Source organism: Panthera tigris, chromosome E2, assembly GCF_018350195.1.
Source record: "Panthera tigris isolate Pti1 chromosome E2, P.tigris_Pti1_mat1.1, whole genome shotgun sequence".
Lineage (NCBI taxonomy): Eukaryota > Metazoa > Chordata > Mammalia > Carnivora > Felidae > Panthera > Panthera tigris.
Window position 1 is genome coordinate 50,519,285 of NC_056674.1, and position 16,619 is coordinate 50,535,903.

Genomic DNA, 16,619 nt, shown 5'->3' on the forward strand with positions numbered 1-16,619 from the left:
CTGGATTCTGATCTGATACTCCTGGAGGTGTAACTTTGTGGTCACAGTGTACTTGACTCACAATCCACAAGTGATAAATGTGCAGGTAGTTTAGAGCTCAATAAAGTTAGAGGTTAACCAGAAAATATTGATAATATAATTTATTGGCCTTTAGACAGCCAATCTTATACATAATTTAGCAATCTTAGACATATTTAGACATTTTCTTCTTGACTAACCAATCTCCTTCTTTCTCAGTTGTTAAGTGAGCTCTTAAAGTCTTGATGGTTCCCTCATTGATGAGTTGAATAAAATTTTGAGAATTGTGCTTTATATCCTATTATCATTAAAGGCTAAGTTAAAAAAAGGCATCCTAATAAACTCGTAAAAATGGAGGTCATATATTTCATTACATACCATTAAATATTATTTAAATTTTAAATACTGTTTAAATTTCACTATTTTTATGACTGCATGTAACAGTTCCTCAACTGAAAAGTTTAGTCAAGAAATGTTCTTATAGGAAGACGAGTTCAATATTTATCCCAACAACTTGGATTCATAGTTACATTTTTAGGATATTTATGGTTGGGGCCACTGTGGACTTTTGTCTTTCTTATTTATGGTCCTAGTGGCAAATAACAGGTTTTTAAGAAGCTACCTGCATCCATTTCTTCACACCAATAGCAATATTTACCTTAACAGAACTGTGTGCCTTTGTGGTGGGGTTAACATCTTAACTGAAGTTTTGTTTACGACAAACAAAACAAAACAAAACAAAACCAAAAACTCTACGTGTTGGTTTGGATGGGATATTTGAAGAAAATGTAGAAAGTGTTATCCAGAGTTAAAGAAGTTTGTTTTTGTTTTCCTTTCACGTCTTGCAATGAGTTCCATATTCTAGTCTTACATGTAAGGAGCGTGAATGTCATTACTTTATATTAACAATAAGGACAATAACTGAACAAATCAACAAATCATCTCAGATCTGCCAGAGATAAGGTCGCTGGGCAAACTGATGCACCAAATTTGGAGACATAGATGGAAACAGAGAATCACAACTTATCAGAGTGAAACCCACAAGCAGAAACTTTTGCTGGAACCAGAGCTAGGTTCCTTTTACCTCGTACATCATGTGCCAAAGCCAAGGAAAAATCTGAGAGTACTAAAAGGTCAAAATCTTAGTTTGAAGAAATAGAACAAGCATGAGAACCAGACTCATGTGTCAGGGATGTTAAAATTAGCAGAGCAGGAATTCAAAACAACTCTGTTAATGAAAAGAGATTATACAAGAACAGATGTGTAATTTAAGTAGTGATGGAAATAGTGATGGAAATTCTCAGAATCAATTAAAAATATGAGAGATCAATAACACTGTCACAGAAAGGACACAATTGAGGAAAGACTCTCTGAACTTGAGGACATTTCGATAGATTCTTCCAAAACTAAAAAAGAAAACAAACAAACAAAAGAAACCCCAAAAAAACCCATGCCACAGAATATGCAAGAACCCTAGGGCAACTACCAAAGATGTGATACTTGCATATGGGGAATACCAGAAAAAAGTAACAGAAGAAATATTTGAACCAATAATGCATGAGAATTTCCAAATATTAATGTTGGACCTCAAACTACCAATCTAGGCAGCTTGGTGAAATAAATGTAAAACAGTATAAATATAAAACAAAAAGTTACATTTAGGCATACCCTATCCAAACTTCAGAAAATCAAAGATAAAGAAAAACCTTAAAAAAAGCCCAGAGGATAAAAATACCTTATCTAGAGAGGATCAGAGGATTAGATCTGATTCTCAGAAACGATGCAAGCAAGAGGAGAAGGAAGTGAACTATTTAAAGTGTGGAGAGAGGGAAAATGTCACCAATCTAGAATTCTTTACCCTGTGAAATTATCCTTCAGCATTTAAAGAGAAATACTTTCTCACACAAGCAAAAATTGAGCAAATGTTTTGCCATAGATTTGCTTTGCAAGAAGTATTAAATTCTCACAAAGTGAGTATTGAGGGAAGGTATCTCAATATAGTAAAGAACATACAGGACATATCCACAGTTAACATCATACTCAATGGTGTAAAGTTGAAAGATTTTCATCTAAGATCAGGAACAAGACAAGGATGCCCACTCTCACCACTTTTATTCAATATAATATTGGAAATCCTAGCCATGGCAATTAAGAAAGAAAAATGAAAGGCATTAAAATTGGAAAAGAAGTAAAACTGTCACTATTTGCAGATGACATGGTACTATATATATTAAATAATTCTTAAGACTCCACCAAAAAACTATTAGAATAAATGAATTCAGTAGAGTCACAGGATACAAAAATAACATACAGAAATTGGTTGCACTTCTCTACACTAAAAATAAGTTATCAGAATGAGAAATTAACAATCCCATTTACATCAAACAGAATAAAATACCTAGGAATAAATTTAATCAAGGAGGTGAAAGACCTGTACTCTCAAAAGTCTGAGACACTGATAAAAGAAACTGAACCTGGCCCAACTAGAAAGATATACCATGTTCGTGAATTGGAAGAATACTGTTGAAATGTCCATACTACCCAAAGCAATACACATATTCAATGCAGTCCTTGTCAAAATATCAGTGACATTTTTTACAGAACTAGAACAGAGAATGCTGAAGTTTGCATGGAGCCACAAAACACCCTGAAGAGCCAAAGCAAACTTGAGAAAGCAGAACAAAGCTGGAGGTATCATGCGCTCTGATTTCGAACTATGCTACAAAGTTGTACTAATCAAAAAAGTATGGTAATGGCACAGAAACAGACACACAGATCAGAGGATAGAGAGCCCAGAGATAAATCTATGATTATATGGTCAATTAATCTATGACAAAGGAGGCAAGAATATACAGTGGGGAAAAGACCATCTCTTCAATAAATGGTGCTGGGAAAACTGAACCACTATATTATACTGTATACAAAAATGAATTCAAAATGGATTAAAGACTTGTATGTAAGACCTAAAACTATAAAATTCCTAGAAGAAACCATAGGCAGTGGACTCTTTGACATTAATCTTAGCAATTTTTTATTTTTGTTTTTGGATCACCCTTCTCAGGCAAGGGCAACAAAGGCTAAAATAGATTAGATGAAACCAAAAACTTTTTGCACAGGGAAGGAAACCATGCAGAAAACGAAAAGGCAACCTATGAATGGAAGAAGATATTTTCAAATCATATATCCTAAATACATAAAGAACTTGTAGAGCTTAATATAATATATATATATATATATATATATATATATATACACATACATACACACACACACACACATATGTATATATCAACCCAATTAATAAATGGACAAAAGACTTGAAGACATTTTTTCCAAAGAAGACATCAGATGGCCAACAGACACATGACATGATGCTCAACATCACTCATCATCAGGGAAATGCAAATCAAAACTACAGTGAGCTATCATCTCCTATCTTTCAGATTAGCTATTATAAAAAATAACAACAACAAAATAACAAGTGCAGCCAGGATGTGGAGAAAAGGGAATCCTTGTACACTGTTGGTGGGAATGTGCATTAGTGTAGTCACTATGGAAAATGGTATGGAGGTTCCTTTAAAAAGTTAAAAAGAGAACTACTATGTGAACCAGAAATTCCACTTCTTGGGTATTTATCTGCAGAAAATGAAAACACCAGTTCACAGAGATACATGCACCCCTATGTTCACTGCAGCATTTATTTACAACAGTCAAGATACGGAAGGAATGTAAGTGTCCATCCATAGATGAATGGTTAAAGATGTGGTATACAAACACACACACACACACACACACACACACACACACGATGGAATGAAATCTTACCATGTGTGACAACATGGATGGAACTAGAGGGTATTATACTGGGTGAAATAAGTCAAACACAGGAAGACAAATAATGTCTGATTTCAATTACATGTGGAAACTGAAAAACAGAACAGATGAATGAACAAAACCGAAACAGACTCACAGATATAGAAAACAAACTATAGTTACCAGAGGAGAGATGCTGGTGGCAGATGAAGGTGAAGGGGATTAAGAGGTACAAACTTCTAGTTATAAAAGAAAAAGTCATGGGGATGTAATGTACAGCATGGTAAAAGTTCTTAAGAGATAAGTAAAATGATATAGGTCAGAAACTCAGATGCAGGGGTGTCTGGGTGGCTCAGTCAGTTAAGTGTTCGACTTCAGGTCAGGTCATGATCTCACGGTTCATGAGGTTGAGTCCTGTGTCGGGCTCTGTGCTGACAGCTCAGAGCCCGGATCCCTCTTCAGATTCTGTGTCTCCCTCTTTCTCTGCCCCTCCCCTGCTTTCACTCTGTCTCTCTCTCTCTCTTTCTCTCTCAAAAATAAACATTAAAAAAAAAACCTCAGATGCACATAAAGAAAGAGCATCAGAGAAGGAACACGTGAAGCCAAAATAAAAACGTTTCCTTCTCTTATTCTGAATTAATCTAACAGATAACTGTTTAAAATCACAGCTACAACCTATGTGATTATGTATGTTTATGTGTTTGTAGTTATGTACAAATGAAATGAATGGCAGCAATAATGCAAAGGATAGGGAGAAAAAATAGGATTATTTGTCATTAGGAGGGCATCCCTAACACAGCATCAAACTACAGGAAGCTAAAACTGATAGAAAAGCAAGGAGAAAAGAGATCCGTTGTCAAAGTTGGACGCTTCCTCTATGAGTTTAACATTCGTCTATGAGAAGTGGCAAGATTCAGCAGGCAAAAAAGGTAGTAAGGACATACTGAATTCAACACATCAGACACTGGATGTAATATTGTCTGCAGACCGCTTCGTCCAACAACAGCAGTTACGGAAGCTCCCAGGGAACATTCACCCAGGGAGACCACATTCTGGGCCATAACACATCCTAACAAATTTGAAAGAAGAGAAACCATACAATGTCGGCTCTCTGACCACGATGGAATTTAACTAGAAATCAGTACCAGAAGGAGAGCTGAAAAATCCCCTTAATTGGGAGACTGAAAAAGACACTTGTACCACGCAGGTCAAAGAAGAGATCCCAAGAGAAAGTTAAACATATTTTGAACTAAATGAACATGAAAACACAACTTGCCCAAATCTGTGGGATGCAGTCAAAGCAGTGCTTTCGCCCATCCGAATCGTCCTCTTCATGGAACAGCAGAGAGACCCGCTGTCGCTCCTCCTCCCCCTGGGTCCTCGCGGTGTCTTGGGCTTTCAGGCCAGCTGCCCGCTGAGCTCCATCATGCAAGGGCACCGGCTTCCCCTGCACGACACTTACGTGGTCGGAGCTGAGGACGCTGCAAGCATACACAGGTTCCTGTCCACCCTCAGGTTCCAGCTCATGTTCGTGGGTCCCACCTTGTCCACGATGAGCCCACTCTTCACTCTTCTTCCTTCTTTAACTGCCTGACATGTTGACTTCAACCTCAAGCGTCCAACACAAACAGCCTTAGAGACTGATTCACCAGCTCCCACAATTGCAGAAAGTAAAATCCCCCTGTGATGGGCAGGCAGCCTACAGACAACTTCGTGCGTAGTGATGAAAGACTGGATATTTCCCTCTACCTTCAGGAACAATACAAAAAAGGGGCGCCTGGGTGGCGCAGTCAGTTAAGCGTCCGACTTCAGCTCAGGTCACGATCTCGCGGTCCGTGAGTTCGAGCCCCGCGTCAGGCTCTGGGCTGATGGCTCAGAGCCTGGAGCCTGCTTCCGATTCTGTGTCTCCCTCTCTCTCTGCCCCTCCCCCGTTCATGCTCTGTCTCTCTCTGTCTCAAAAATAAATAAATGTTAAAAAAAATTTTTTTAAAAACAAAATGTTTATTTTTTTTTTTAAGAGAGTGTGCGCAAGCAAGCAAGTGGGGGGGAGGGGCCGAGGAGGAAAGAGAGAGACACTTAAGCAGGCTCCTTGCCCAGTGCCTACCCCAATGAAGGGCTCGATCCCACACCCCTGGGATCATGAACCGAGCTGAAATCTAGAGGCAGACACTCAACCGACTGAGCTACCCAGGTGCCCCAAAATGTTCACTCTTACAGTTCCTTTCACTGTTGTGCTGGAGCTCCTAGCCAAAGAAATATGGTTAAAGAAATAAAAGGCACACTGCTGGAAATGAAGATCTGGAACTGTCTTTACAAATAGCCTGGTCATTGGGGCGCCTGGGTGGCTCAGTCGGTGGGGCGTCCGACTTCAGGTCATGATCTCGCGGTCCCCGAGTTCAAGCCCCACGTCGGGCTCTGTGCTGACAGCTCAGGGCCTAGAGCCTGCTTCGGATTCTGTGTCTCCCTCTCTCTGACCCTCCCCCGTTCATGCTGGCTGTCTCAAAAATAAATAAATGTTAAAAACAACAACAACGACAAAACCAGCCTGGTCATCTATGTAGAAACTCCTAAAGAATCTACATGAAAAAAGTAACTACTAAAAAAAAGTGAGTTTAGCAAGCATACAGAATTTAAACAAACAGGAAAAAGTACACTAAATATATGTGTATGACTTGAACTCCAGAAAAGAGAAGTGTAATCTATCCTGACAGAGAGTAGGTTACTGGTTGCCTGAGGCTGGCCCTTGGTGTAGGTTTGACTGGGCAGGGTCCCAAAAGAACCTCTTGAGGTGAAATTCCCTACCTGGAGGTGTTGGTGCTTATATTAATTAGTATGCACATTTTTTTAATTCATGGAAATCTGCACTTAACATGGAGGTATTAAGGAAATTATATTCCAATGCATTTTAGAAAGTTTTGTTTTTATTTAAAAAAGATTTTTTTAGTAATATCTACACCCGATGTGGGACTTAAACTCATAACTCCAAGATCGAGAGTCACATGCTCTACTGACTGAGCCAGCCAGGAGCCCCTCAGAAACATTTTAAAAATCACGTATCTAAATCCAATTTTAAGACTACTGATAATCACTTTATCCAATCACTTTATAACAACATTCAGGAGTATGTATGCTCACACCGTTACAAACACAGCCAGATTCCATTTAAATTTAGTAATTTAAGTAATACGAACTTGAACAAGTCCCTGATGTCTTTGGACATAGAATTTTACCTTCATATACTTTGGGATCTCATCTAGGAACAAGAGGATCTATGGGGCTGTTGAAAGAACTTTCTGTGATGATATAAATGTTCTGTATCTACTCTGTCCAGTAGAATAGTCCAAATCTACATGTGGTTATTGCATATTGAAAGATAACTACCTGGGGTTCTGCGTGGCTCAGCTGATTGAGTGACCAACTCTTGATTTTGGCTCGGGTCATGATCTCACGGGACGTGGGATCAAGCCCCGCGTCGGGCTCTGCACTGACTGCGTGGAGCCCGCTTGGGATTCTCTCTCTCCCTCTCTCTTTACCTCTTCCCCACTTGCACTTCTCTCTTTCCTGATTAATTAAAAAAAAATTACAAAGAATAAAGAAAGATTACTACCAAGCTAGGAAGCTATTTAGCAGCATTTGATTTTATTTAATTTAAACTGAAATAGCCATACGTGACTGGGGGCTACTATAATTGACACCCCGAAATAGTCTTTTTTTATCTGAATCTAGTGCGTGTACAGCTATAACAGTAATTTAAAAAATCACCTCTTAAGTAACCTCAAAGTTTTATTATAATTACCTCGCACGAATAGTCTGTGATACAGTGTGAATTACAGAAGATACAATATGCCACTACAGGGATGGGTGGCAAATATATTGACCATAAATAAGCTGTTTAATTGGTAGGTGTGCAAACTCTGACTCCTGTATGTGTCATCACACACACAGCCTGCTGGTTGGATCAATTTCACCAAGTGTAGCCTGGGAAAGAAGAAAAACTACTCAGCTACATTTTAAATGGTGATCACTGTAGGTAAACCAGAACAATGGTGTTAAATTATTTGCAGAGGAGCGAAATATAGAATGACTTGCATTTGGAGAACACCACCCAGTGAGCTTAGCGGCACGTTTTTGACAGTTTGCCCGACTTTGCTCCTCCCTAGAAGTTGGCTCATTAAAATACTTTCTCCACAGATCTGCTCCTCTTCTACAGTGTTTTAAGACGTGCACGGCAGCCTTAAAGGTGAACGCTCGTTTTCAAACAGACCTTCCTATAGGAAACAATGCTGAAAAATAATATCCTGGTTTTTTTGAGATGTGTGAATCAAGACCTCAAAGTACACGTAATCAACTGACTTGCCTTTAATACGCCTACAAATCTTCACCTTGTAGGAAACAGAGTGATAAAAAAGGAGTCCCTGACATAACCTGCAATGTTTTACTGTCATTTACGATCTGATTCATCCTTACGAAATGTCTACCCTATACACAGGGCAAGTTGAAGTTAAACTTTTATTGTTCAGGTGAGTCTGGACTCAAAGGATTTGTTCCCATAGAGGAAAATAAAGGTTCCATCTAGAAACTGTACTTAACTATATACACATATACATTCCATTATATATATTTATACTTCTACACGTGTATGAAATACGTCCACTAAAGCCTTATGGAATTAAATGCACGGATCGCACATAACGTGTAATAAATGACATGTGTGGACAACATAATGTCAAACAGTTTACACACATCTTCCAAGCAACACAGCTCTTGTGAGATCCTCAGTGACATAACAGTCCCATGGTCAAATGGAACAGAGAATTGCTGTCTACCTTCCCTCTGGGGCATGCACTGGGCACTTGTGTACCCTGAAGCACCTGAACTCTTACACAACAGTGGAAAGTGGATAATGTTGTCCAACCAAAGAGTTTATAAACGTATTTGGCCAAAGTACCCCTTTCCACTAAAACACTTACTGCGAACCAGCTCTAAGACTCATGGTCCAAAGAACACACTTTGGGGAAAATCATCACGGGAAGCTCCATTCATTTTTCACTATAGGTTAGAATACTCATTTCAGTACTGATTCAAATGCAATGGCCATAACTTACAATGTTTATTCTAGTTTCCTAAGTTTGTGGCAGCCTTACCTAACATGTGTCTTCCTGTATTTAGCCGAAACGGATTCCAATATAATAATCTTTGCATGCATTTTTCATTGAAAATTACATCTTTTCATGCACGTGAGCTTATGCATATATTGTAATACACTCTGTATGAAAGCATACTTTTATATGTTATTTGTGACCTTATAGATGAAAAGATTCTCTGTATAGTGAATGAACTGCAGTTTCCTGCCGACTGAAATGTACAAATAAACAGGAGACAAACTGCAAAAAAGATGCCCCGGCCTTTGGGGTTTCTCCTAATTTCTTATTGTCTAACTATGTGCCTGGCTGAGTGAGTTCATCTTTCTAATTTTTATATGCAAAAGAAGGATAGAAGACATTAAAGTAATTTATCTATATATTATCCTGTTATAAAATGAATCTCAAGGGATTTCTAGACATACCTTTTCTTACATATAAAAAGATTTAGGGGTGCTTAGGTGGCTCAGTTAAGTGTCCGACTTCAGCTTAGGCCATGATCTTGTGGTCCGTGAGTTCAAGCCCCACGTCGGGATCTGGGCTGACAGCTCAGAGCCTGGAGCCTGCCTGAGTTTCTGTGCCTCCCTCTCTCTGCCCCTCCCTCACTCATGTTCTGTCTTTCTGTCAAAAATAAACATTAAAAAATTTTTTTTAAAGATCTTATGAGAATATACATCTCACGTAGAAGATAAACATACAAATGGTTAAAGGGAAAATATTAGCACGAAGATAAAAAATCGAAGCAAGGCTGAGGAAGACAATCAGTTCGTCCCTAAAAATGCTTTTCATTCTAATATTCTGGGATGCTATATTTGAAAATGAGTATATGATTTATTTTACTTGAGTTTTACTGGCTGTTTTCACGCTTTCCTAGTATAGCATCTAGTGACTAGATAAATGTGCTGTAAAAATGCATCTTTAAAGGAAATTATACTCTGAATTTATTTAAATCAGAGTATATTTTACAAGAATTGTTTTCAGGACTTGAGGAAAATTAAATAAAACTGCAATATTTAGGAATTTACTTTGTATCTCTGAATATTAAATAAGTTCATTCCACACTGCTTATAAATTTATATGCACATTCAAATTCTGTATTTGATTAATATGTATTTTACTGAGTCTTCACTGCTTCATAATTATTCTCTGTTTTGGCGAAAATTATTCTTTGAAGTCACAGATTGAAAAAACAAGCTCAATATCTCATTTATTTTTTGGTTTTCTTCCTTCATCATACTATTTATTTTAGGAATATTCTCCTAAAGATGTTTCCATTGTATGAACATCTTTTAGTTTACTATTTGTTACTTTTATGCTTTCTTACTTTTATTTAGAGGAAATAAACTCACTGATCCTCCTTATGTATATTCGAGCCCCTCTTCATAACATTACATGACAACGGGGTTATAAATAGGACTCATCCCTTATGCATTTCTGGGTGATATTATTCTCAGCACACACTCTGGACAGCCACCATCATGAGATAATTCAGTGTATCTAAAAAGATGGATTCTATCAATGTAGCAAGGTCTGCTCTGGGTGCCAGACAAGTGTTTTGGCTCCTATTACTCTGTATTTGTTCTCTCTGCTTCAGTATTCCAAACATACTGTATCATCTGCTTTCATGGTCTTCTTCAGATGGATGTTATTTTGTTTGGATTACATATTCTATGATTTAACAATGAGATTGTACACGTTCACAAATTTTTTTAAAAAATTCATTGAAAATATAGGAAGTAGAAATACCTAAATAGTTCTAACTTATTCTCTTTCAATAGCGATAATAAACCTTGTACGTATATTTTTAATTTGGTCCTGGATGGCACTTGCTTGGGCAGACAGAGAAGGTATATAATTCAGAGATATCACCCAATTTCAGTTTACTATGTGCTAGGCACTGTGATGAGGGATTAACACGTAAGCTGTAACATTTACCTCTCATAGAAGCATTTTAGAGATTCTGGAAAAAAAAAAGAGATGCATGGGGATTAATTAACTTCCCAAACCAGAGCCTCAGCAAGGCAACGAGCGCACACACACGCGCGCGCGCGTGCGCGCGCACACACACACACACACACACACACACGCATAGCCAAAAGATACAGCTACTTGTATGCTTGGTAATTAACCTATGATTTTTCCTCTACCATCTCTAGTCTAGTACAACTAAAGGTAATTGCAAAATAAATATATAAATTTAGCTGTGGGAGTTTTGAGCCAGGAGATTTCCATGACTAGGAGAAATTAACCATGTTTGGGAAAGTAGAGTGGGTTGGCAAAGAGTTGATAGAAAAAAAGAACACTGAGTTCCTTCAAGAGATAAAAATTTTACGGTGATGAAAATGTGCTCAGTTATAAAATGCTTTCAAATGTATTGGCTTTTTGATAATGCAAATAGCAGATGAAAAGCAGAGCCTCACATACATTCTTCCATGTTTTTGTAATGGAAGTAAATAATAAATTAGGATTTGGCTTAATTTAATTTTAGGCAAATTGCACAGATATTTCATATTTAGTCCACAAAACAGGATTCTACAGTATCTTCCCAGAGATGTTGATGTAGAGATTAGTCTAGTGTGTTTTAGTACTCACTATTTTTGTTTATGTATTTATTGAGAGAGAGAGAGAGAGAGAGACAGAGACAGAGACAGAGACAGAGTGAGTGGGGGAGGGGCAGAGAGAGCAAGACAGAGACACAGAATCCGAACCAGGCTCCAGGCTCTGAGCTGTCAGCACAGAGCCCGACACGGGGCTCAAATTCACGAGCCATGAGAACAGGACCTGAGCGAAAGTCAGATGCTCAACCAACTGAACCACCCAGGTGCCCCATATTCAGTATTTTCTTTAAGGATCAAATCCTTTATTATGCTCAAGACAACATATTAATTTTGTCTATTAAATCTGAACAAACTAAAGTAGGCAAACTTCCTCTTATCCTTTCCCCACCCCAACCTTCATTCTAGGGCTGCCCCTACTTTTATTTCATGCAGGGCTCAAAACAGAGTTTGAAAACCTCCTCTCCCTTCTATGGGCCCCTTTTATGGATACGGAAATAGTGGCCCAAAGAGGTTAATTATCCACAGGAGGTTGGAAAACTAGGCTGTGGCCGCTGTGTCAGGCCCAGAATTCATACGGGGTCCTCCCCACTGGGGATAGCTCTGTGGTACATGGGTACAGATGCAGAAATTCCACAGATTACTAAAGATAAAACATCAACAGACTTTCCTGAAAACCTGTTCTGTCATAGGAATAACAGCCTAAGAATGTCACCGGCAGGACTGCAAAAAACATGGAGAATATGAGACCGGTTAAGACGATTGGAGTGGAGAGCCCATCAAGGAAACAATGTATGCAAGGATGTTGTGTTTCCAAAAGGAAGGAGTGTGGTTAGTTCATGCCTACTCCATGCCTGTAGTTCAATAATTCACTTTAAGAAGAGACCGTCGATAAAAACAAAAGGAGGGAGAAGAAGAAAAATACAATGCCCTAAGAATCGGTCTCAGGGCAAGGTCTGGTTCTCATATAGAAAGCTTTAAAGCTCTACTCAGATAATAGAGGTACACAAAAGAGATTCTCAAATAGCCCAAAGACATCTCTTCCTGGAAAGATAGACGTAAATGTCTTCCAATCAAACACTTGTCACCTCAGACCCAATAGGGTATATACATACACCCTGCTGTAGAAAATCATGTATTTTCATCGTGTTAAATGTGTCCATGAGCATGCATGAGAAGTGTCTGGAAAAGATGCACACCAAATATAAATGACAATTTAAGAACCGGGACTAGAATCAGGAATTGTGGCAGATCTATGAAGTAGGATCTCACCTGCTTCATGTCCTGCCTGATTTGTTTTAAAACCAGAATTATACACTGTTTTTACCTTATCATTTTATATTCAAGCAAAACCAGAAGTACGGTCAGCTCAAATATAACCAAAAATGCCTTTCTCCCCCTTATTATTTTCTCTTTTTTATCCTGCTTAGATTGACTTCATTGATGACCAGGAAGCTGAGGGCTTTTTTTTCTGATAAAAATGATGGACAGTACAAGGACAAAGGCGTGCGGGTTAATGCTAATAAAATGTGAATAAAATCTGTGCCAAGATGAAATCATCCCTCGATTTCCATTCATTCTGCAAACAATCTGGTGATCAGCTGCTTTTATTGTACCCTGTGTGCATTTCTCTCACAAAAAGAAACAAGGCAGCGTTTTGAGAATACTAACTTTTGAGAGAAAATTTAAGCCACTGATCTTGGAAGACCTTGCTTTGTAGAGTTCCTCTGTGTGTGTTTGAGAGTGTGTGCTACGTTTCCTTTCTGTACCCTTGAATATTAAAGAACATTTTCAATCTCCACTGATGTATTTCTTTCTTCCTCTTCCATTTCATTCCTCAGTGTGATAGTTAGCCTTCAGTGGCAAGCAGAATGAAGAATCCCCAACGACGACCGTGTCCTACGGTCCTGTGGATCTATTACCTTTCATGTCAAAGGGGAGTTTAAGATGCAGACAGCATTAGGTTTGCTAACAAGCCGACTTTACAATGAGGTTATTCTGGATTACACAGGTGAACACAGTGTAGTAACAGGGTCCTTAAAGTGGAAGGTGGAGGCTGAGAGTAGGTAAGGGTAATGTGGTGTGATGTGAGAAGGGGCCCTACCTACTCTTGCTGGCTTTGAAGATGAAGCAAAGGGTCACGAGCCCAAGAATCGGGGTGGTCTGTAACCGGGAAAAGGAAACCGATTCCTCCCTAGAGCCTCCAAAGGGAACACAGTCCCGGTCACATGATGACTTTGTGTTCAATGAGACCCATTTCAGATTTCTGACCTCCACAGTCCAAAGACAATACATTTATATCATTTTAAGTCTGTGGTAATTTGAGAGCACAACTGAATACGCCAACCCAGAAAGCAGAGGCTACCGGGTGCTTCCCCGCAACCCCTGGGTCAACAGGCTGGACCGGGTGCCTCCTCTGAGCTCTCGGACCCCCACCCCACCCTGTGTTGGTGCCTCTTGGTGTAGTGGTTAGAAAGGAGCTTGAGGACAAACCCTTACTTGTCTGAGGCCCCAACCTTTAACCTCTGGGATCTCCGATGACTGGACCTCTAGTTCAGAGGGGCTCTAAAAATACAGTAGTAGGACTGTTGGTTGCTTTGTCCAAATAAAGTTATTTTTACATGGAGTATTGTAGAAGCTAATGTTCTGTTTGCCATGTTCCTGAATACCTTACATAATGTCAGGGAATGTTTGAAACAACCCAAGAAGTAGGTTATACTGTTATTACCACTATCACTGTCCTCATCGTTCCTGATCTATTTACTAGGAAACTAAACCAAAGCACCATGGTGGTACGCTTTACCACCTTATTTTTAACCTTGGCAATTTGCCTCTGGAGTCTAAGTACTTAATCAACACAATCGGAGAGTTCTTCAATATGTCTGTATAAAAAAAAGTCTACCCCCCTAAATCACCTGTGAAGAAGAGGCTTTAGCTAAAATGTTAAAGTTATCATACCCAGAATGATGGGCCCGGCCAGAGGAGCGGATGACTCAAGGCCTGTCACAGCAAGGTAGATCCCCTTCTGGACGACGTCCAGCCCAGAGTTCACGGGAGCTTCCTCCTGCGAGAGATGCACAGAATTGAAGACAATCCTACTGTGTACTCCTGTTTTCATTTAGCAGGAATCCGGAGTTCACAGGGTATGGTCTTAGGAGGGCATCTGAATGTCCCTGAAGCCTGTTGATTTGTTCCTGCTACGAGGGCTGCAGTCACAGAAATGGAGGCTCTGAGGGAGGTGCAGTGGGTACGGGGGTACTCCAGCAGGCACACTTCCGGGCCCACGTGATGGGAATATCAGTTGCCCACAGCTCAGAACACACACTTGATAGAGTCTATCTCCCCAGGCTTCAGCCCAGATCCCATTTTACTTTTTACATCTTTACCTAAACCAGAAATATTTTGCTCCAGTAAAACCCTGTTAATTGGCTACTAACTCCTTTTTTGCTGATTTTATACTTAGCAGACGTATGTCATTACTATCAAGCACAAAAAAGAGGTAGGAAAAGATTTCTCCACGCACAACAAAAGTTCTTACTGTCACTGGCCCTAGACTTAAGAATACTTTTCGACCATTTGAATATTCCCGGATTTACAGTTCCTAAATTCAGATGTTTAACAAAATAACACTATTTATTCAGTGACTGTAAAAGACTTCTAGTATGTTCTAGAAAAAATCTTTAAAACATTCAGAACGCAAATTGGTATATAACCTAAGTGGTGATGATATTCTGAATGGGCTGTTAATTGAGGAAGATAATTATTATGTATGTTATCTACCAAAACAAAACCGTCCTGGTGAGAAAAACGACAGCACCATCTACTCTGCTTGTGACATCTCTTTAACCTCTCTTTGAAAAGTAAACCCACGGAAATTTTTGCCTGGTATATACTGAAAAATAAAAACAAAGCCCAGAGTACCCACAAAAGTTATGAGATTTCCATAGTTTTTCTTCAGAGATAGTCAACCACTGAATATGCATTCTCATAAGACAAATTCATGGAAAGAGACTCCAAATACTAGAAGGAAGTTTGTCTCAGTTCACTGAATATGAACAGAACTGTTACAATATTCATAAGCCAAACTCACACTGAAAAGGAGATTTTTTTTCCAAACAAGCAGGGCATAGCATTTTATAACGCATCAAGTTACAGAATGTATTCATATTCAATAAACCTAGTTGTATTTTATGATTAAAGATAATATAAGGCTTTGTATGAATGACATTCTTGATGTATTGGAAAAAAATGTCCAATGGCATGAAAGTATACAATTTAAGGACACGTTTAAGTAGGCCCCATGCTCAAGTGGGGCTCAAACTCATGACCCTGAGATCAAGAGTCACATGTTCTGCTGACTGAGCCAGCCAGGCACCACAAGGACACATTTTGAAAACGCAGCTTTTTCTTAAAGAATTCAAATGTGATGTTACAAAAAATACTATTTATGTAAGAAGTGCCAACTTTTACCTTTAATTTAGCAATTTGATGTCAGTTGTCTGTTTGCTTTAATCTCCCCACGTCTTTCAAGAAGTAAAAGAAAACAGTGTATCTGTAATCACATGGTAATCATTAAGACATCCTGAAGCGAACAGAGGAGACGAGTCCTTCTCAAGTCTTGACATTTTCAGCCCCTGCAGAGGAACAGAGGAACAACTATCACAAAGAGGGTGGCTTTCAAAGCTACCCTAACAGCAATAAAAACCTCAACAGTTTCGACTTTTAAAAAAATGACTCAAATTAAGTATACTTAATTCTGAAGGTATACACGAATGCCTATCCATATCTGTAGCTATGACTATGTCTGTGTCTGTCCATATCTAAGAAATTAGTTTTTGTGATACAAAAGGAAACTAATTCCTGCCTCTTAATGGAAATAGAATACAGAAAAGTGGGTATTGAAATAGTTAAAATATTAAGAGGTGTAGAAAACTCCTTTAAATTTACTTACATTGATATTGTCTCCGAATATGCAGAACTTATTAATAATTTATGTAAAAAGAAAACACTGAAAAGTCTCAACAGCAGGGACCTGAGTAAATACATAGGATGCAGACAGATTCTATGTTAACTCAGATTTCAAAGGTTTTCT

General features: G+C 38.8%; 1 long non-coding RNA gene across 1 annotated transcript in view; it reads right to left on the bottom strand.

Annotated features, from left to right (window-relative positions):
• The window catches only part of LOC107179733, a 41,740-nt gene extending 25,590 nt beyond the window's left edge, over nt 1-16,150 (bottom strand). The window contains exons 1-2 of the long non-coding RNA XR_001510428.2: nt 15,998-16,150; nt 14,486-14,591 (exon numbers count right to left, since the gene is read on the bottom strand). This is a non-coding gene — a long non-coding RNA (uncharacterized LOC107179733). The remainder of the gene's footprint in view (nt 1-14,485; nt 14,592-15,997) is intronic.
• Nucleotides 16,151-16,619: the final 469 nt, after the last annotated feature.